The sequence below is a fragment of the Aotus nancymaae genome, unplaced genomic scaffold, assembly GCF_030222135.1.
Source record: "Aotus nancymaae isolate 86718 unplaced genomic scaffold, 86718_ANA_hifiasm-v0.15.2.pri h1tg000014l, whole genome shotgun sequence".
NCBI lineage: Eukaryota > Metazoa > Chordata > Mammalia > Primates > Aotidae > Aotus > Aotus nancymaae.
In genome coordinates, this window is record NW_026988425.1 from 20688654 (window position 1) to 20709801 (window position 21148).

The 21148-nt window shown below is 41.1% G+C and overlaps 1 pseudogene; it reads right to left on the reverse strand.

Annotated features, from left to right (window-relative positions):
• Positions 1 to 18900: 18900 nt before the first annotated feature.
• Positions 18901 to 19855, reverse strand: LOC105733005 (gap junction alpha-1 protein-like; annotated as a pseudogene).
• Positions 19856 to 21148: the final 1293 nt, after the last annotated feature.

Genomic DNA, 21148 nt, shown 5'->3' on the forward strand with positions numbered 1-21148 from the left:
AATTTAAATGGCCTGGTTTTAAAAAATAGCAAACTCATAGAACTTTTAGGTCTAATTACATCTTTTTAAATAAAATTACAAAGTAAGTGAGAACTGATAGGTTTATTTAATTTATTTTATTATACTAATTAGATAGTCTTGATTTTCGCTAGATAAAATCTGAAATTGAGATACAGATTGTTTTCAAAGGAGATATAGAATAGAAAAAAAAAAACTAGGACTATGAAAATAGTCTAATGATGATGTTTAAAATGTAACTAAATTTGCCTGAGGAAGTTAGGAAAAGTGGTTATTTGGAGGTATTAGAGAGACCAATTATTATTTTTTTTATCTCACAAAAGGACGCAAAGTTTCAAAATGACTTTGACAAGTTTCTGTAATGACATGAAATAAATGAGGTGTTATTCTTTTACGGTATTGCCATTATTCCTTCTAAAGCTCTTGTTCAAAGGCTCACAGAAAGCATGGTATAGCAGGATCAGATGATAATTACATCACTCTTTTCAATAATTTGGTATTTCAAAATGTAAGGTCTCTATTATTGAGCGTTCTTTAGGTTTATTTCTTTTTTTAAAGAAAATCACAAAGCTTGGTTTGTTTATGATGATAATCCTTCGCTTTCAGCAACAATGGTTTTAATTTTGGGAACAGTAATTTTGGTAGAACCTAACAAAACAGCAAATCATGAGAATTAAATATGTTAGAAGTAAAACCTATTTATTTTAACTGAATGAACGTATCCACTTCGGTTTCTGGCTGTGAATGTATTGAAGCCAAAGCACTCTGCTTCAGTTCCTCCTGACTTGCTGCAATGATTTATGTGTATGCTAACACTAATTCATGTCCCAAAGTGACAACCTGAAAGACTGCAAATGTTGCCCAGGTGGTTGATTATCAGAGAAGTTACTGAAATACAAGAAGTTCAGTATTCAGTGGGTGGTACCAGTAGGTCAAACACAATTCATCACACCTGATAAAAATGTCCTTGGCTAGATCTGGTTGTATTTGTAACATTATCAAATGAATTACATATTCCAGTAAAGACAGATTGAAGGAGCTGTTTCTCTACTTTTGACCTTGACTCTCTACTGACTTACATGTCATTTGGTGGGTTTACTGTACTCTCTCCTTTATTTCAGATAAAAAATTGCTGTCTTGTAAAATTTTCAATACGTTTCTCAAAATTTTTTATAATGATCAAACAATTATCAACCTTGAGGCAAACGTATGAGGGAGGTTTCAGGATGAAATGATGAGGTGAAAATTTGTTGTAAATAGTTGTTCATTTTGCTTCTACAATTCCAGCAGTGAAAAACGATTTTGGGTCATGGCTGTGTGTTCATTAATTCATAAGAGGGGGTTATATGCATATGCATGCATCTTCATGAGAAAATATGATATCAGTATCAGGAGACATCCGTGAATGATATTTAAAAACTTAATAAATAAAAAAATTATTTCATAACTAGCAATTCTCAGAAATTATTCAATTCCTCAGTTTATAAGCCATAAAGAACCATTCTAGCAGTGATAGTCTTAATTCCATTCAAGTGTAAATGTTAATCAGTTTCCAGTTTGGTGGTTGTGGACTGTGATAAGCAATCATTTTCTTGGGACCAGAAGGAGACCATTTTCTGCTTATGGATGAAACATGTGACTAGGGCAATATGGAAAACAGAATTTTAAGATAAACCTCAGGATCCTGTCCCTGGGATATATATCCTACTTCTGACTGTAAATGGGGACCGTAATTATGATGCTATAGTCATTCTGATCATTATTACCTAAGACATTATAACAGGTAACCACAGAGAGCTATTTTTCAGCTGGTTTTGGGGAAGCGAGCTGCCATGTACGAGGCCACATGGCAAGGGCCTATTGGGGACCACCAGGAGCTGAGAGCATCCTCTGGACAACAGGGAAAAAGAAAATGGTGATCTCAGCCCTATAGCCAGAAGGAATTGAATCCTGTCAACAATGATGTGAGTCTGAACAAAAACCCCAAGCTCTAGAAGGAAAGATAGCCCACTTGACATCTGAACTTTAACTGTGTGAGACCTTGAATGAAGAAGGAGCTAAAATGTGCAACAACTTCTGATGCATAGAAACTGTGAGATAATAAGTATATGCTTTTTAAATCTGCAAAGTGTGGTAATTTGTTACTTAACAATAGAAAATTGGTACATCTCATCTAGTAACTGGAAAACATAGGTTTATAAGGAGAAAATATTTTTTTCACAATGTTTTTATTTATTCAGTGAACAAACAGTTTAAGACTAGGTATCTTCTCAGATAAGTTGATGAATAAATGCATAATTCTATTACAGGGAAGGTTAAAGGAAGGATTGTATTTTTAAGTCCACCATCATAAATGTGTATTAGCATAATATATAGCACAGCAAAATTATTTTTACACATTTTAATACAATTTGTAAAGGCTCATTGACCAAAATATTTTAACTGGATGCTGTGATTAAAATAATTTGCAGATTTTGCTTGATTTAAAGCTACACTAATGCAAGGTCATTCATTCTTGTAATTATGCTCAATGCCATCTTTTATTGCAAGAGAGAATACATACAGCACATGATTGTATGCAATTATCATTTAAATTACTATAAAGAACATTTCACCAATGAAATACTGATGTTTCATGTTGCTTATTGAAGAATAGGGTAACAAAAATAATTTGCAACATAAGAAAAATCCAGAAGTTATAAATATTAAATATTTCTGGATTTAAATTTTGTTTAAATTTAAAACAAAATTTGCCCTTTTTATATATAATGCTAAAAGGAACAGACTTAGGTTTTTTCAGTGATAACATTGTTAAAGTTATTACATCAACTAGAAAGGAAGAAGAGCATAGTCCAGCTGAAGAAAGAGCCAAAATATACATTTAGAACTAGATTTTATACAAAAATTTTCCACTAAAGTTGGTAAAATAACAAGGAACAAAAACAAGTGGGAATTAGGTAAAATATTCAGCAAAATTTATAACTGACTAAGGATCCTTTCCACAGTAGCATTCTGCCTGTCTCGAGAGCAATAAGGTCAGATCCTTGAAGCTCCACGTTTCTATCTTGGATAGAGTTGTGCTATTCAGTCAAAGTTTGCCTCTCTCTCTGCTTCATCAGCTTTTCATTTATTTACAATTGACTAACTGGGGGGAATATAGTTTCTTTATCAAGGGCAATAAGTTAAATTAGGTGACTGCCAAGCTTGTTTGGGTTGGGTGGTGCATTTCTACTCTGTTTTGAAGATAACTATTCATGATTCAATCTTGGGTTTTAATTTTCAGCTTACCTTTTAAAATGCAACCACATTTTCAAGTTTGTTGAAGTAGGCAAGAGGAAAGATCATCACAATGTCACCATCCATGTTACCTATAAATATAATAAAACTTTTATTAATTTCCTCTATAAGTATTATCTAGGTGTAGACAATTGGCCAAATACTTAGTTATATTGACATAAAGTCATGATTCTTGTCTTTGAGACATAATATAGAGTTTGAATTAGTAAAGTGTGTCCTCTGAGCCAAATCCAGCACAGTGCCTGTTTTTATAAATAATGTTATTGGAACACATCCATGTTCAATCAGTGACACATCCATGGCTGCTTTTATGCTACCATGACAAGTTCAGTAGCTAGGACAGAGATCGCATGGCCTGCAAAGCCTAACAGATTTACTAACTGACCCTTTATTGAAAAAGTTTTCTGACCCCTAACAAAGAAGAAAAGAAGGGTCAAGTCAACAATCAATATTAAAATGATCTAACATATTTGTATTTGTTGGGAGTCTAACTTTTTCACACAAATATTATAATTCTCTAAATTATCTTCCAACAAACCACTGATACTTGAATTCCCATCTCTTTGTTTTGATTTTGGGTAAATCAATACAAAGACAAGTGGTACTAGAAGTGGGCTCCTAGAAGGCAGAGTCTCATAATGGGCTTCTAGGACCGAATCGTCCTCTGCTTATTTATGGTGATAAGTAAAGGAGTGAGAGTTCTTAGCATAAAAAAACATGCGAAGTCCTAAGATCCCCACATGTTGTGAATGTGGATGGAGTTTCACACTGGGCTATACAAACAGCGTAGTGCTTGAGTAGTACCGTAAAAATGGCAATTATAAGTATTAGGGGTGTTGAGGAGATAATATGAACACTCTAGTTCAAAGTAGTGAAATAATAGGAAAAAAAAAGGGGCCCATCAAGGTGGCTCGCGCCTGTAATCCCAGCACTTTGGGAGGCGGAGGTGGACAGATCAGGAGGTCAAGCGATGGAGACCATCCTGACCAACATGGTGAAACCCCGTCTCTACTGAAAATACAAGAATTAGCCACGCGTGACTGTGCCCACCTTTAGCACCAGCTTCTCAGAAGGCCGAGGCAGGGGAAATAGCTTGAACCCGGGAGGCGGAGGCTGTAGTGAGCCGAGATCATGCCATTGCACTACGGCCTGGCAACAGAGTGAGACTCTGTCCCCGCCTCCAGAAAAAGACAGACTAAGGTAAGCCAAGTATCAACTCAGAGAATGTTGATACTCTGTTGAAAGAGAGCTTCATCTTACAAATCAGCCCCTTATAAAAATAAGTAAATCCTTAGCCTTGAGGAATATATTGAAGCAGGAAATTCCCCTGACTTCTTGGCGAGCGGGAACTAGAGTGCAGGCACTGAGCTGGCCAGCTTCTTCAGCATGGGCAGGGGCAAACTCCGCTCACTGGAAACTGTTACGCTCAACCCCTCGCAGGAAGGAACAGGCAGGTGGGTGCTTTTGGGTGCCAGTGGGAGCAAAACTCTGTGTGAGCCCCATGGAAGCATCTAGTGGGTAGTAACCGTGATCTCCAAAGCCCCAGACAGCATCTATTACAGTGAGAGGGACCTGGTGGGAGGAAACTGAATCATAGGGGAGGCTTTTCCCCGCGCTATTCTCGCTATCGTGAGTGAGTCTCACGAGATCTGATTTTATAAAGGGTAGTTTCCCTGCACGGGCTGCCGCCTGCTGCCATGTTAACATTCTTTGCTCCTGCTTTGCCATCTTCTGCTATGATTACATGAGGCCTCCCCAGCCACGTGGAACTGTGAGTCCATTAAACCTCTTTTTCTTTATAAATTTTCCAGTTTCAGATATGTTGTTATTAGCAGCTTGAGAATAAACTAATACACTAACTTTCTCAGTGAACCTCTTACTTGTTGTACCAGAGCGAGCATAGAAAGTCAACACCAAGACAAATGTATGCCAAATTGCAGGGTCTTTATTGCCGGCGGCCACGGAGGACTTGCATCTCTCCAACCCGTGGCCCCAAAAGGAGGGTGTCAAGACCTTTTATGCCCGTAAACCACCTCGGGGGTGAGGGTGAGGGGTGGGGGTGGGTGAGGGGCTTTAGACATTCCGAGGACCAGTGGACTTTGGACATTTAATAAATCACCTCCTGGGCAGAGATGAGGGTGAGAGGCTTCGGACTTTCCGATTCTTGCTTAAGTGGTTCACAGAAGTCAAGGTAAGCGTTAGTTTACACGTTACCTGGGTAGGGTGGAAATGACAGACCTTAGTTACTTATTACAAGTCGCAGGGGCCAAGATGGAGTGGGTTTGGGCTGCTTGCCTGTCACATCAGGGTTACAGAGAGCAGTTTCAACATAAAGCCGAGGTATGGTTGAGGTATGCAGTTTTATGGGGCTTTTACCATATCACATTCCCCCCTTGTTTCATTTACAGGAATTAAATCATTAATTCCTCCGGTAGGTTAGTGTTGTTTGTTTGTTTTAAGGGGGGTTTGCTACAGGGATTTACAGCACGGATTAGGGTGGCAAGGATGGTGACCCTGAAGAGCGCACACGTCTTAGCTTTAGTGGATTGAGGGAGGAGTGTTTGACGCTCCATGGTCCTTCCAGTGGGGCAGTCTTGACATAGGTGTGATGAATCCAGACCACTAGTTCGTCCACCTTGAGTGCGGTGGGTGTGGTCAGGATAACCGTGTAGGGTCCCTTTCAATGGGGGTGAGGCCAGAGGTGGCAAATCTTTTAACAAGGACAGACTCTCCTGGCTGGAAGGGGTGTGTCGGCTGCTCTGCGAGGTCCAATGGGGTGGACGGGTGTCCTTAATGAGCTAGTGTATCTGGGATTGAACAGACTGGAGCGACCTGTAAGGACTTAAGGAGTGTATAATTATGGACTTCAGCATGCACGGTATCCGCGGGTCTGGGGAGTAAGGGAGGGGGCCTGCCGAACATGATTTCAAAACGGGAGAAGCCTTTCTGATAGGGTGTGCATCGAACACGGAGGAGGACAAAAGGAAGCAGGCTGACCCAGTTTTCACCGGTTTCTAAGATAAACCTTGTCAGGGTTTCTTTTAAGGTCCGGTTCATTCGTTCGACTTGCCCTGAACTCTGGGGAAAATAGGCACAGTGTAATTTCCAGGATACACCCAGGGCCTTAACTAGGCCCTGAGAAATGTGTGCAGTAAAGGCAGGCCCATTGTTTGACCCCAGCGTTACAGAATCCTGTAATAGTTTTTCTGTGACCGCCAAAGCAGTCTCGGACCTAGTGGGGAAGGCTTCAACCCATCCAGAGAATGTATCTATAAACACCAGCAGGTATTTATAGCCATTTTCTGGGGGTTTTGTTTCAGTGAAATCTACTTTCCAGTGCTTCCCAGGGCTAGTCCCTCTGAGTCTTACTCCTACCTGGCTAGACCTGTTCCCTCCCAGATTTACTCAGGCACATACGTCACATCGGGTAGTAATTTCCTTGATAAGTTCATGTAAGTGGGGAATGTAGTATTTGGCTTTTAGCAGTTCAGTTAGTTTGGTCTGTCCTAAGTGAGTGGCCTGGTGTGTGTCTTTAACTAGGGCCTTTCCTAGAGCCTTGGGGACCACAATCCTTGTGTCCAGTAGAATCCACCATGCTGTGGAATCTTTTGTGCCCCCTTGTTCTTTAGCAAAGTTTTCTTCATCAGGTGAGTATGCAGGGGTAGGGGGCAGGGTTGGGGCCGGCAGAGTTACAAGAAGAGTCAGAGGTTTTACTGGTCCCAAGGCTGCCTGTCTGGCTTGTAGGTCAGCCGCCCTATTTCCCCTCGCCTCTGGTGAATCTCCCTCCTGGTGTCCTTTGCAGTGTATTAATGCCACTGCCTTGGGCTTCCATATAGACTCTAGTAGGGCTAGGATTTCTTCTTTATTTTTGATGGTCTTTCCCTCTGAGGTAAGTAGTCCTCTTTCTTTATACATAGCCCCATGTACATGAGCTGTAGCAAAGGCATAGCGGCTATCTGTGTAGATGTTTAGTTTTTCCCTCACCCAGTCTAAGGCCCTTGTCAGAGCTATGAGTTCTGCCTTCTGGGCGGAGGTTCCATGAGGAAGGGCCTGGGCTCAAATAACCCTATTGAGAGTGACGATGGCTGCCCCGGCATACCTGACTCTGTCGACCATGAAACTGCTGCCATCTGTATACAGTACTTCCTCTGGGTTCTGTAGAGGGACGTTGGTGAGGTCCGGTCGAGCAGCCTGGAGGACGTCCATTGTCTGTTGGCAATCATGTATGGGCTTCTCTGACTCACTATTAGGTAGCAGCGTGGCGGGGTTTAAAACTGTAGCTTTTAGAAACTTTATGTGGGGCTGGTCCAAAAGTAAGGCCTGATATTGAACTATGAGAGCATTTGACATCCATTTTCCTGGAGCTCCACAAAGTAGTGACTCCACCATGTGGGGGGCCACTAGGTTTAACTCTTGCCCCAAGGTTAGTTTGTCTGCCTCCTTGACTAACAGGGCTGTAGCTACCACAGATCTCAGATAAGCTGGCCACCCAGAGGCTACCCAAAGGTAGGCGACTGGCCGGGACCATGGTCCCAATGTCTGGGTGAGCACCCGCTTAGCAACTCCCTGTTTTTCATGCACAAACAACCGGAAGGGTTTAGAGATGTCTGGCAAGGCCAAGGCTGGGGCCGTAGTCAGGGAAGTCTTGAGCTTGTCAAAAGCCCGTTGCTCTATCTCTGTCCAAGTCAAGGGCTGATTTCCTCCAGTGCAGGCATACAGAGGCTTGGCTATCTTGGTGAATCCCAAAATCCATAGCCTGCAGTACCCTACCACCCCAAGAAATTCTCAAACTTGGCATTTTGTGGTGGGGGTGGGTATTTGCAGCACCACTTGGACTCGGCAGGGTGCCAGTGCCCGGCTGCCCTTTTTTATGATATAGCCCAGGTAAGTAACTTTTGGTTAGCAGAGTTGGGCCTTTTTAGCTGAGACCCGGTAACCCAAAGTCTGTAGGATCTTTAATAATGACTGGGTGGTCTCTTTACAGGCCTCTTGGGTTTTTGTAGCCAAAAGTAAGTAACCCACTTACTGGAGTAGGGTACACTCAGGCAACTCAGCTTGGAAGGCGGCAAGATCTTGGCTAAGTGCCTCATCAAACAGAGTGGGGGAGTTTTTGAACTCCTGAGCCAGTCTTGTCCAAGTGAGTTGCTCCGAGACCCCAGTATCAGGGTCAGTCCATTCAAAAGCAAATATGGGCTGGCTAACGGGCCAGTGGGATGCAAAAGAATGAATCCTTGAGATCCAGGACAGTTTAATGGTGGTGTTCTGGGCCCAAGAGACTTAGGAGGGTGTACGGATTTGGAACTGTAGGGTGGACAGTTTCCACACATTTGTTTACCTCCCTTAAGTCCTGTACAGGCCAATAGTCCTTTGTGCCTGGTTTTAAGATGGGGAGCAAGGGGATATTCCAGGGGGACTTACAGGTAGTAAGGACCCCTCCTTTTAGGAGTCTGGTTATATGTGGAGCAATTCCCCATCTGACTTCCTGGCTTATGGGATATTTTTGTACCTGGACTGGAGTTGCTGTTGCCAATAGCTGGACCATGACTGGGGTATGGCAACTTGCCAAGCCTGGGGAATTTGTCTCAGCCCACACTCCGGGTACATTCTCTTGGAACTGGTGGAGGAGGTCTGATGTTGGAGGTTGATCTGCCTCTGAGGATAAAGCTTCCTGGAAGAGATACTCATCTGACAGAGCACAGGTGATGAGGATTTGCTGAGGTAGCCCTGATGCCAAGGGAGGGGGAATTGAGAGGCAAGCCTGACTCTCACAGAAAGAAATGTTTGCTTAAAGTTTGTGAAGTAAGTCCCATCCTAGGAGTGGGTACGGACACCCTAGAATGACTAAGAAGGAGTGGATGATGGTGCTGTTCCCCAGATGAATGAGTCAGTTGGTGGTCCAAGGGCTTATCGTGGTTTTTCCTGTGGTCCCATGGATAATTGTTTTTTACTGGATAGTGGTTCCAGAGACTTAAGGACCAGTGGGCCACCCCGGTGTTGACTAAGAAGCTGATAGGTTTGTCCCCAACTCTTAAAGTGACCCTGGGCTCCTGGGGGCTTAGTAAATAAGAGCCCCAGCCCTGTCAATCCTGACCTTCTAAATTGAGGATCGCCCTTGGTGGCTTTTCCTGAGCGGTTACTCGTCTTTTTCTCTCAGGGCACTCATTCTTTCTAATGTTTCTCTTCTTTACAGTACGCACATTGGTTTCTTCCTAATGGGGGCTGGGGATCCCAGGGGCTCTTTTAGAAGGTCCCTGCCCTCGTGGAATGAGTGTCTTCTGAAGGACTGCTATTACTTCCTTAGTAACTTTTTTGTTTTGTATGGCTCCAGGAGTATCTCTGTTATTAAAAACTTTCTGGGCAATTTTCCAGCAATTGGGTTAAATTTATTCTCTGGAATCCCTCTGACTTCTGTAATTTTCTTTTAATATCTGGGGCTGACTGGGAAATGAAAGCCAGATTGATGGCCCGCTGATTTTCTGGAGCGTCAGGGTCAAGAGGAGTGTAGGTGCGATAAGCTAGTGTAGACGCTCAAGGAAGGCAGCCAGGGATTTCTGTGGACCCTGAGTTACAGTCCCAACCTTGGAGAGGTTAGTGGGCTTGTGGGCGACTCCTCTAACCCCTTCTAAAAGATACCGGTGAAAGTGTTCAGAGCCTGGTGACCCTCCAAGGTGTTGGGGGCCCATGGGGGTCGGGTAGAGGGAAAAACCTTTCCAATTTTTTGTTTTTTTTCCTACTGTTCCTGTCCCTGAACCTATGATGGCTTTCAGGGCTTCCTGTTTAATTTTGCCTCTTTCCCCTGTGGTGAACAGAATCAGTAATAATTGTTGGCAGTCATCCTAAGTGGGGCGATGAGTCTGGAGTACAGATTCTAAGAGCCCTGTCAAAGCCTGAGTCTTCTCAGAGAACAGGGGATGTTGAGCTTTCTGACAGGACTTACTCCATTGTAAAACCCCACCACCACCTTAAGTTCCCCAGCCTCCCAGCAGGACTCCCTCCCAGAAACTATTAAACTCAGCAGTTCCCCAGCCCCTCCCCTCCTGCACAGCCCCTCACACTGGATGCATCTGCTGGCTTGCAGGCCATAAAAATCCCCTTTGCCATGCCATGGGTGCTGTGCGTCAATTTTGGGTGCAGCCCAGCAGCTTTTCTCTTGCTCTTAATAAAGCTTGTCCCAGAACTTGGTGTTTCGGCCCTCTCTTTAATTTCTATCACCTTCCAGTTATATAGGTCACTTGATGAGAAGGGGTTGTGAACAAAGAATGGGTGACCCCGATTGTCTTCTCCCATTAGGGGCACCTCTCAGAAAGGAAGGACTGCTGGTGGGTGTAGAGCCCTGCTGTGGGTGTGCAGGGGGGACAAGGTTTGGTTACTGGTACTCTCCAGGGGGGCGCTGAGGCCCTGGTTCAGAGGGCCTTGAGTAGGGTGGAGGTAATTCTTGATCCTCCGCTGGGGCGGGGAGAATGGCTGGCCCAGAAGGGGCTTTCTTTGGGCCAGATACTTGACCTGAAGTCTAGCCTGTTTCATGCAGTGCTTTAGGCACAGAGGGGGTTGTTGGACTAAATCCAACCATTGGTTAATGTATGGAAACTGGTCAGGGTGTCCAGGAGTTCCTGTGACCATTTTCCATACAGCCTGGGTAATATTTGAGTCATAGGTCCCAGTGTCAGGTCACCAAATTCCAAAAGATGGCCATTCTAGTTTACATAAAGAGCAGAGTTTTCAAGGGTTAATTTTACCCCATTGGCCTGAAAATCCAGCATTGAAATTGGCCATCATGCATTGGAGGGGGGTACAAGGCCAGGAGTTAATGGCCTCACTTGGTTTTTCCTTTAGCTTTTGAATTTTCCCCCAAGAGATTTCAGTAATTTAAGACTGACTTCACTGAGGATTTGAACCAACAACTTTGTAGTTGCAGGCCCTATACCTTAACTAACTACTGTGCTAACAGGTCACTTGAATAACAAAGACTCAGAAAGCTTCCTTAAGCTGAGGCAGTGTGGCCTGCCTGAAAGCTGGGCAGGGCTGGTGGATGGTAGAGAAAGAAAAAAAAATGCTTTTTGCATCAGTTTAAAACTGAGCTCGCAGCCGCTGGGCTGGCTGTGAGTTCCCCACCCCTGCAGCTTTTGGTCGCCTTGACACAGAGACTCTAAAAAGCATTAAATTCCTCTCTCCCTATCTCTCTTTTTGCTCTTGCTCTCTTTTTCTCTCCTCTTTCTTTGTCTCTTTTTCTCCTCACTTTCTCTGTCTCTCTCTCCTCTCCCTCTCCCCTCTGTCTCTCTCTTTTCTGTCTCCTCTCTCTTCTTCCTCTCCCCTACTTTCTTGTCACTCTTCTCTGTCATCTGTCTTTCCGTCTCTGTCTCCTCTCTCCTCTCTTTCTTCTCTCTCCTCTCTGTCTACTTTCTCTCTCTTCTCTCTCTCCTCTCTCCTGTCTCTTTTTCTTTTGACAGAAAAGACAATTACTCCTTTTTCACCCTAAACAAGCAAAGAAGGCTGGTAGTTTCTTGTTTAAGGTTTGATTCCCTAAGACAGAGAAAAAACTACACCCAAGTCGTCAGGGGCAGAATTTTCTCTTGCACATGAAAAAGAGGAAGAATGAGACATCAATGATAGAATAAGAAGAAGAAAAGGAAAGAGAACAGAATTATTTCCAGGGGTGTAAACTCAATCAGAGTTCCTTGAAATCAATGGTCACTGAGCCAATGGAGAATATTATCCACCTCAAGAGTAACAGGTCTAAACCACTGTATATCACCTAGTAGCTGCCTTAGGAAACTAGAGGCCTTAAAATAAAGACAGAACACAGAACCACATGAAAGATGGACACAGGGTGGGTGTCCCCTGGATGGGAGACCAGTTTGATGCCTGCCTGGCCACATCCCCGGAGGGATGTTTCAGAGTGTCTTGGCTAAGGTGTACCCATATAAACCCCAGGCCTGGACACCTCAGAATTTTCGGTCCTGAGATGAATCACTGTTATGCCTTATAACGTCCCCATGGAACCGCAGGTGAGGCCCATACAAGCCCTGTAACCTTCCAGCTCTGGGAATACATATATACACACTTACTCTCTCACTCACATCTAGGTTATGGAAAATAACTGAAAACTAAATTACCCGAGCCTCCAGTGAGGCAACCCAAGCCTCCAGTGAGGTAACCTGAGAATCCAGTGAGGCAACCCGAGCCTCCAGTGAGGCAACCTGAACCTCCAGTGAGGCAACCCAAGCCTCCAGTGAGGTAACCTGAACCTCCAGTGAGGCAATGTGAGCCTCCAGTGAGGCAACCCAAGCCTCCAGTGAGATAACCTGAGAATCCAGTGAGGCAACCCAAGCATCCAGTGAGGTAACCTGAACCTCCAGTGAGGTAACCTGAGCCTCCAGTGAGGCAACTCGAACCTCCAGTGAGGTAACCTGAGCCTCCAGTGACATCTCATGGTAGGCTTGCCTGGTCAGAGTTGCAATGACCACATCCAGTCCCCCAACTGAGGCCCCCCGATGGACCAGTCCCTTGATATCCAAACCTGACTTACCTCCAGAGGTTCCTGGGACCCTGGGGAATTCCGAGTGAATGTTGGCCGGGCAGTCGCTCATCCTCCATGGGGCTGGAACTCTGGGGCCCTCCCAGAAGGAGGCACATCTGGGATCGCCTCCCCTAGAGGTCCCTGAGGTGGGAGCAACCACCCAGGCAAGAATTTGAGACGGCTTTTGTCTGGTGATAGTTGAAGATAAAATCTTGCTGGGACCTCCAGATGTTGTACTGGAGCGGGCATAGAAAGTCAACACCAAGACAAATGTATGCCAAATTGCAGGGTCTTTATTGCTGGCAGCCACAGAGGACTCGCATCTCTCCAACCTGTGGGCCCGAAAGGAGGGTGTCAAGAACTGTTGTGCCTGTAAACCACCTTGGGGATGAGGGTGAGGGGTGGGGGTGGGGGTGAGGGGCTTTAGACATTCCAAGGGCCAGTGGACTTTGGACATTCAGTAAATCACCTCCTGGCAGGAGATGAGGGTGAGAGGCTTCAGACAATCCGATTGTTGCTTCAGTGGTCCACAGAAGTCAAGATAAGCGTTAGTTTACACATTGCCTGGGTAGGGTGGAAATTACAGATCTTAGTTACTTATTACAAGTTGCAGGGGCCAAGATGATGTGGGTTTGGACTGCTTGCCTGTCACATCAGGGTTACAGAGAGCAGTTTCAACAGAAAGCCGAGGTATGGTTGAGGTTTGCAGTTTTATGGGGCTTTTACCATGTCACATATTCAGTTATAAAACTACCTCCTTTGTTCTGAAGATACAAAGATAGGATAATATTTACTATTCCTTGGCATAAGGCAAGTGAAAAAAATACAGATGGCCTAATAGTCTTTATCTGCCTAGAAAGTTCTCTGTTTTAATGGAATTGAATTTGATATTGCATTCTGGTGCCTATTCCTTTCACAATATCCTTAAATAAAGTCTTTTCCCTGTGCAATTTTTGTTTTGACAAATCTTAGAAAAATTAATAGTTAACAGTAAATTAGGTGGAGATGCTAGAACATCTGAATCAAAATATTGAGAATGGGTTTTAAAGGCTACATAACTATGCTAAAATGGATTATGTAAGAACAGAGAATCTACCATTTAACTATGTCCCTGCAGAGAGCTTAGGAGAGATTTCCTTCACTAAAGTTATATGTCATGCCACAAACATCAAGATTTCAGATAAAGCAGGAGAGGTAAATCTCCCCCAAAACTCAGTCTACTGCCATCAAAGGTGCAGAGAATATATATTGGCTATGAAATACAATTGATGTTCATCACATGTAATCCTAATTTATTTTACCTCGCCTTTTGTGTATTCCAGTAGATTCTATTTAAATATTTCACAATGAAAGAAGCTATGAATAAAAACATAAAATTAATTTTGTTTTTCATATTTATAATCTGTTTATTTCTAAATAGGATATTGCTACTTAATATAATTTTTTTACAACATGCAGCTGGGCATGGTGGCTCATGCCTGTAATCCCAGCACTTTAGGAGGCCAAGATGGGTGGATCAGGAGGTCAGGAGATCCAGACCATCCTGGCCAACATAGTGAAACCCTGTCTCTACTAAAATACAAAAAATCAGCCGTCCATGGTGGTGCACACCTGTAGTCCCAGGTACTCAGGAGGTTGAGGCAGGGGAATCAATTGAACCCAGGAGGCAGACATTGCAGTGAGCCGAGATCACACCACTGCCCTTCAGCCTGGCTATAGAGTGAGACCCCATCTCAAAAAAAAAAAAAAAAAAAAAAAATGCAAACACAAATATCATTAAATTCTTTAAAAACTTAAGGACAAAATTAAAATACATGGAATGAAAAAGGCACCTATGTCAGAGATAAAGATTCTACTTAAAATTAGTTGTGAGTACACTAATGGACAAGAAAAAAGAGATTAAAATTGGATACGTTGCTCTTGTTATCCAAAGTAGGAAGCCTATTCTTTTCTGTGGATCAGTGTCTTAGTTTTCTATCACTATTGTAGCAAATAGTCACAAATTTCATTGTATAGAGCAACACAAACATATTTTCTTAAAATTCTGTAGGCCAGAAGTCTTGGTGGGCTCAACTGGTTCCCCTTTTCCAAATCTCACAGGACTAAAATCAAGGCATCAGCTGGCCTGGGCTCTTATTTCAAGTCTTTGAGAGAGAATCTTCATCCAAAATCATTCCTGTTATTGGCAAAATTCAGTTTCTTGCAAGCTTTCTGGCAAAAGTTCCTGTGGTATCCTGGCTGGATATTGGCTTGGAGACCTAGCTGCTTTAGACCACCTGCATTCCTGACCTAGCTGCTTTAGACCAGCTGACCATCCTTTCATTCTCCAAATAAGCAAGGTACGTTAAGTTCTTAAGCTTTAAGTCTCTCTTACATCTCTTTTACCAAATTTCTTCTGCTCCAGCTGGAGATAACTCTCAGCTTTTAAAGGTTCCTATGGCTAGATTGGTCCCACTCATGAATTTCAAATTAATCTTTTAATTTTCAGATCCTCAACCTTAATTACATCTGCAAAATTCCTCTGTTCAATAAATATTATGTATTCACAGGTTCCAGGAATTAGGGAGTAGATATTTTTAGGGGACATTCTGCCTACCACAGGGAGAAACTTAGAATGTCAAATTCACCTAGTACTGAAACATTACCAAACACTCAAGCACATCCTTTTCTATTATGACTTAAGTGGGGTCATGGTAATAAATATAATAATAATATTAAGCAATAATGTCCTTAATACTCCTGGAATTATTTGGGCGTACTTCATTTCCTTTGGCAGTTGTAACTTCCCAAGCAATCTGGTTTCATAATACTAAAATGTTTTACCCAGACAAGGGTAGTGTAGTTGCTTCTAGAAGTAGATTGTCTCAAGATGTGTTGATATTGTACATTCTGTAGACAATTGTCCTGAGATAATATTTTCTGACTTTTGATAGAGGCTAAAATTAGGTAGTTTTTTTTTTTTTAAGTATTTAATTAGGGCCTGGGATTCTGGTAATTCTATATTGTCAATTGAGAAATTTGTTCACTTTGCAATTAGATAAACAGAAGATAAGCTTGAGCACCAATTGCTTTTCTCTTCCTCTGTCACTAAGATTTATTTGGTAGGTAAAAATCCCTCAAATATCAGGTGAACTCAAAAGGGTGTCTTTTTTATTTAAATGGTTTCATAAATTCATGTATATCAAGTGCTTGAAAATTAGCTAATATTTGCTTTAATATGATGAAGATGCCTCATTTTCATTCTTTCTAAATGTACTTCAGTTGCTGAGAGAATTTTAGTATGCTGAGTGATAGTTCTGGCCTTTTGGCAAATCACGCATATCCTGAATGTAATGATAATCCCTACCCAGCAGGTATTTCTAACTGAATACAAACAAAATTAACTGTGTGCAAATATTCATATAATTATGGTTTGACTGCATGTGAGATAAGACACTTTATTTTCTTTATTGTCAATAGGCAGGTTGCAGACTAATTTAGTGATTTCAAAGACAGAAAGAACTAATTTTTTAAGCATAAAAAACCTAAATCAATGTTTGCGGCAACTAAACAACTCAATCAATATTTTGAGTTACACATTTTAAAAGAAAATCTTTATTTTTATATTCTTATTCTCTTTTATGCAATAATAACAGGTTTGGAAATATTGTTTCCTCTTCTTATTAATACATGATAATGCATATTTTGGTAGTCTGTTCATCTTAAAAATAATAAAATAATCCAGTTTTATTTTGAAGACATTGCATATGCATATAGTTATATAAATATTATGTAAATATGTATTCTTTTTCAATATTTTCAGATACTCTAAATCTCATGACTCATAGAATGAAATTGAAAATAAAAGCTGTTGACCAATATGACTTGTTATTTCTATTTGCAAATTTGTAAACGGGAAGACCTCTCAAATACTTATCAGCTCCAAGAATAAATAAATACAGAATATCGAACTCCTGTTGCTCCATTTCCAACCCCCTACAAGCTGCCATCTGTTACTCATAGCTAGTGCTTTCTAGCATAAGGTCTCTATAAACTAGATGCTTGTGTTTTATAAAATAAATAATGGAAAGAAACCAAAAATGGTAATTCAAACAACTTAGAGTCTCATCTCCACCACTGACAAATGGGCTTCCTTTTTCCCTTTTCTCAAAGCAAATAACAAAGTATCCTCCAGAGACTTGTGCTAAATGCTGCTTCTGGTCATATATTGCTTGCTATGTAAGGAGCGACTGCAATGGTGCAACCTTATTTGCAGATGTTATTTTATGTTCTAAAGTATTCCTTTCTTATTAATTTGTGCTAAGTCAAATTTGCACTGAAATACAGGCATGTAGTGTTTTTTTTTTTATATTAAATTAAAACTTTATTGAATAAAGAACACTCTCCAGAACACATTCTGATGATGGACTAGGGCTCTATTACATGTGATGAAACTGAACTTGACAGTAGTTTAACATGAAATGTCAAACAAATTAGTGTTTTTCATTGTACAAAATTGTTTATGTAGCTGACATGCAAGAAGAAAAGTGTCATACTCAGCATTTCACTAATTGTCTGTGGTGAGTTTTAAAAATGGCATTTGGAGAAACTGGTAGACGTCTTCAGCATATAGTTCAAATAAATTGGTTATATGTGTACTACTGGATCCTCTTTCAACCTCTCTTGCATTCCAGATAAAATGTTAATGCAAGCATCAAAGTTGCTGGTCACCCCAGAAGACTGTCAAACTCACAATAGAAATTCTGAATTACTGTGTATTAAGTAGGGCAAACCCAAGAATACCAGTTACTGCAAATTCATTTAGGCACACTTAATAGTCCACTCTGAGCATTTTTTCTATGTCTCTCACAATAATGACTAAAGCCTGCTTACAGTACTAAAATTCTATCATACACGTATCAATGATTACATTTCAGAAAAAGAAAATCATTCATTTCAGTAATAGCATTATTGCTATATCCTACAAAAAGAGAGAAATAGTCATAATTAAGAAAACCAGTATCCACAATAGGATACATAGGGAAAAACATTTTAGAAAAAAAAATGTGCTTTATTTGCCACAGCAGGAATTATATAAGGTAAACACCATATTGGGCCACACCACAAAAATCCATGAGAAAGGTTCACATTTGAACACTGTATACACATTATTTTCAAATCTGTGTTTGTGACTTGATACAGTATCTGCTTGTAATAATATATAACAAACAAAACATACTCTTCCACACACATACACATACAAGTGATTGCTAAACATTAAGCATGGCTTGATTCCCTGACTCTAGCTCAAAAAAAGAAAAAAAATGTTAAGTGACATCCCAACTGTCTTAAAAATGTTTACAGAAACCATTAAATGAATGTGAGTAGTGGCTGAGGAATGATGAAAAAGTGATGGTAATGATATGGTGCAAGTGGATGGAAAAAGAAGGTGGGTGTAACACTGGCATTGGCAAATACATGGAAAATCTTATTCTGTGGGCCTTGTCTGAATTTTAAACTGATATCAAGAATAAAAAAGTCCATTGACACCTGGAGGGTCAGTCCTAGAAAGCTTACCTTCAAAGTACAAATTTTAACAATGGAATGTTTTAGCAGGGACTTCAGGACAATCCTCTTTCTCTTGTTGAAAAGACCTAAGATGTTCAGGAAGTATTTATTCCCGGCCAAAATTATTTCAGTTTCTTGGTAAAACAAAACTATTTAGTCACAATTACCACCCACTCATTCACATACACAGAACCATTCTTACGGGTGTTTGCCAGGAGAAAAAGCGTTTATCTATGTATCACCCAGTACGGAACTCTTATTTATAATCTAAGTTATTTGAGTCTGCTACTTTAAATACCAACATGCATCTCTCTTGTCCCCTCCCCCTCCCCCTCCCCCCATCTACCCCAGACAGCCTCAATGGACCTAGGTGTTCTAATGTTTTTGTGTTTTCTAAGCCTCATGAATAAGGCTGTTGAGTACCACCTCCACTGGATCAAAATTAACACCTGGTGCACTTTCTACAGCACCTTTTTTCTTCTCCACAATTGAGTGGAATCTTGATGCTTTCAAGCCTGTATCTAGATCTCCAGATCATCAGGCCAAGGTTTGCTGCTGGCATGACTGGTGGCTCTGTTTGAAGTTTGCTGGTTCACAATGGCTAGTGGCTGTAATTTGTGTCCAGCAGCTAGTTTTTTAGAATTCTTACTGTCATCGGGGAAATCAATAGGCTGTGCATGGGAGTTAGAGATGGTGCTTCCTGCCTGCCCCATTTGATTTTGTTCTGCCCTGTAATTAGCCCAGTTTTGCTCACTTGCTTGCTTGTTGTAATTGTGGCAAGAAGAATGTTTCTGTCTCCAGCAACCAGCTTGTACATAGGAGGAGACATGGGTGAGAGGGGAGTGGTTGGTGAGGAGCAGTCATTGAAATAAACATATTTTGGAGACCCACAGTTTTTGGAGGGGCTCAGCGGGCCAGTGGTGGCATGGTAAGGGCCACTGTTTCCCTTAAGCTGATCCTTAATGCCCTTGAGAAAACATGAAAGAGTTCAGTGATATTCAAGGCAAGAGACACCAAGGACACCACCAGCATGAAGATGATGAAGATGGTTTTCTCTGTGAGGCAAGAGAGGAAGCGGTCCACCTGATGTGGGCAGGGATCTCTTTTGCAAGTGTAAACGGCACTCAAGCTGAATCCATAGATGTACCACTGGATCAGCAGGAAGGCCACCTGGAAGATAGACTTGAAGAGGATACTGATGATGTAGGTTCGCAGCAACCTTCCTCGCATTTTCACCTTGCCATGCTCTTCAGTACCATACTTGAACTTCTTGATCTCAATCTGCTTCAAGTGCATCTCCACATTGACACCATCAGTTTAGGCAACCTTGAGTTCCTCCTTTTTCTTGTTCAGTTTCTCTTCCTTTCACATCACATGGAACACATGAGTCAGGTACAAGAGTGTGGGTACAGACACAAATATGATCTGCAGGACCCAGAAGTGTACATGAGAGATTGGGAAAGACTTGTCATAGCAGACATTTAGTATTTTTAAGAATATTGAGGTGTAGAGGCAGGATATTTATCACAATTATTTTTATTAATAAAATAATAGTATTTATTTTAGTTCTAACCTATAACTTTTTAAAAGTATCATGGAAGCGTGAGTAAAGTTAAAAATTTGGGTAACCATTTTCAGAAATTAAACTGTATTTAGGTACATGGAAACCAAAATTTGGACTTAAAGTGAAAGATATCATTTGGATTATCTAGTTTTGATATGAAGAAAGCGAGCTGATTCAGGCTGCTATTTACTTGAGCTACTCTTTGTAGGTCTCAGGCTCACATTCAAAAGTGTCCTCCACAACTACTGTTTACAGTTGTCTCTATTTAACCATACATAAAGTAGGGTTATAAAAGCACAAGATTTACAGTATACCAAGTCATATGTTGTAATGAACTGCATATAATAAATTAGTTGAAATATGCAATGCACACATGAGGATATATAGAATATACATAAAACACGTGTAACATATACATACATACATATATATGTTATTACAGCAATATTTGGGGCTATATTCCAATTGGTTTTCCCTTACACATTTGAGGAACTCTTTAGTCAGCGTGTGGCTCTCTCATAAAGTCTCCCTGTCTTCTTTTACCTACCTCTCTCTTTTGCATTCTTACCTGGCCCAGAGCCTGTGCTCGTCCTGTAAGTAATTATTTCATTCATGCATTCTTTATCCCAGAGATTTTTTTTTTATTGTGTGGAGTTTTCACACTACCTACAATTTCTCGAATGTTCTCTACAAAGCATGACAGATTCATGTCTATTTATCTTGATCTAGCAGTTTCTTTTTCTATGGCACTGAATAAACTTAAAAAAATATGATTCATTTTTTCTAAAGATGGTAAAAGTGATATTTTCTTTAGCATTTTTTCCTGATGGATATTATGTCTAAATCTCTCTGATTTTACATGGCAAAAATAAGGATAAGTTAAAAATTACCTGAGAACATCATTGAATTTATGACTTCTGGGCTGAAGTTTTATTGTAATATCTTCGCATTTCAATATTTAACTATTTCTGGGCCACATAAAGTATGAGGACAAGTACTTCTGATGTATTTGCTGTGTTGTAGGGGAAAAACAGATCTCACCATTTCCTTATAATTTCTCCAACATTTTAGTTTAAGAAAAACTTTTAATATATTTAAACTGTTGCCCAGATTAGTAAGCATATTCTAACTAAAGATATGTGTGTGTGTATGTGTATATGTACATACCTATATATACCTATATATATATTTATATATATGCCTTT